The following is a 1,754-nucleotide window of genomic DNA, read 5'->3' on the forward strand; positions in this document are numbered from 1 at the left end:
TTTCATGATTGTCTTCCATTCGTCTGTTTTGTGTTCCCATTTTACTTTGCTAGAGGTAATTTTATATAGGCTTTTCTGAATGGTGCATCCACTTTAAAATCCAGGCGCATATTTGCATGAAAGAAAATAAAACATTTACAGAAAATAAAGACAATCCTCTGATGGGTAGAGATCACTGAGATCTTTCATAAAAACAGTGCGGTTTCTTAAAAGGGTGATTCACTGCCAAATTAGAAAGAGATGGGGTCGTATCTAACATGATGCGTTCTATGCTGAGGCTATTGAGAAGAAATTGTACCCATCAAGTTCTAACAATGTTTAGAAACTAGATGTAAGCCCCACTGTTTCCCAGGAAGTGCAGTAGTTTAAATGAAAACTCCTCCATACTGCTGGGACTTAATTGACCACACATGGTGGAGAATGTGAGCTAAAGAACTCAGTGGAATACATTCAGTTCCTCTAAGTGAGAAGTCATCCAACTTAAACAGGAAAGAGCAAAATGTGAATGCTAGAGGATGGAATAAAATTGTTGTAATTTCTAAGGTGAAAATGTTTGGCTTTGTATTTTCTTTAGATTTTGTTATAGAGATGGAAAAAGCAACAAAGGACAACTAAAAAGATTGCACTTAAAGTAAAGCGGGGAAAAGTTTAAAAATAGAGCTATGGCAATTAAATGGAAAAATGATTCCTGAAATTTTATATTTTATAATTAATGCTTAGTTCAATTAGCAATGATGGGTATGTTTTGCTTAGTGTGCATTAACCATGTAAAACCCTCATGTAACCATAATATTCATCAATCATGACTATGCTCTTAGATTTATAATCAAATTAGCTGTTTATTTAAATAACATGAATGCTTTTCATTGGGTGATATTAGCATTCTGAAATGGTGTTAATAGGCCTGGAGAAACAAAACATTTAAAAAAGTGATCGAAATGAGAATAGCAAAAGCTAATAAAGCATTAAGGGGATAAGAAACTACTCATACAGAATAATCTACTATTATGATGGAAGTTTTATAGATGCAAGATACATATTCACACATATATGTAACATTTTTCTCTTTGGTAGGTAGAAGATGAAGCAGAATACCAACATAGGAGTAATATAACTGGTTTCTAGTCTTTGATCTGCCACTAGTTTGTGACCATAGGAAAACCATCTTAACTTTTTTTCTGAACCTCTGTTGTTTTCATTTAAAAGAATGAAGAAGTGTTACAGCTCTTTTAAAATTTATCTAAGAGGTTTTCAATTTTTTAACTGGAAAACTCCCCATGGGAAAAAATAGAGAGGAATCATATTTTCCCAGACATTTTCTTATGAGAGTCAGATAAGATGATTTGTATCAGCACATGGTAAAAGGCAATAAACCAGTATAAATTAAGAAATAATTTAGGGTTGGGTGCAGTGGCTCACACCTGTAATCCCAGCACTTTGGGAGGCTCAAGAGGGTGGATTACTTGAGCCCAGGAGTTTGAGATCAGCCTGGGCAACAAGGCAAAACCCTGTCTCTACAAAAAATACAAAAATTAGCCAGGTGTGGTGGTGTGCACCTGTAGTCCCAGCTACTCAGGAGGCTGAGGTGGGAGGATTACCTGAGCCTGGGAGGTCAAGGCTGCAATGGGCCATGATCGCGCCACTGCACTCCAGCCCACGTTTCTTTTTGGGTCTCAGTGATCTACTAAAGACTCTGTTGTTCACATTGTCCTTTCCAAAAGATGGTGACTAAATCATTTAAGTGAGACAGCCAA

At 36.2% G+C, this 1,754-nt stretch overlaps 1 non-coding gene across 1 annotated transcript; it reads left to right on the forward strand.

Moving 5' to 3' along the window:
- The first annotated feature begins 1,213 nt into the window (after nucleotides 1-1,213).
- On the forward strand, nucleotides 1,214-1,276 carry LOC112427065 (U7 small nuclear RNA). Its single transcript, XR_003018519.1, has one exon. It is a non-coding gene; the product is annotated as a U7 small nuclear RNA (small nuclear RNA).
- The last annotated feature ends 478 nt before the right edge of the window (nucleotides 1,277-1,754 follow it).

This window comes from Macaca nemestrina, chromosome 10, assembly GCF_043159975.1.
Source record: "Macaca nemestrina isolate mMacNem1 chromosome 10, mMacNem.hap1, whole genome shotgun sequence".
Taxonomy (NCBI): domain Eukaryota; kingdom Metazoa; phylum Chordata; class Mammalia; order Primates; family Cercopithecidae; genus Macaca; species Macaca nemestrina.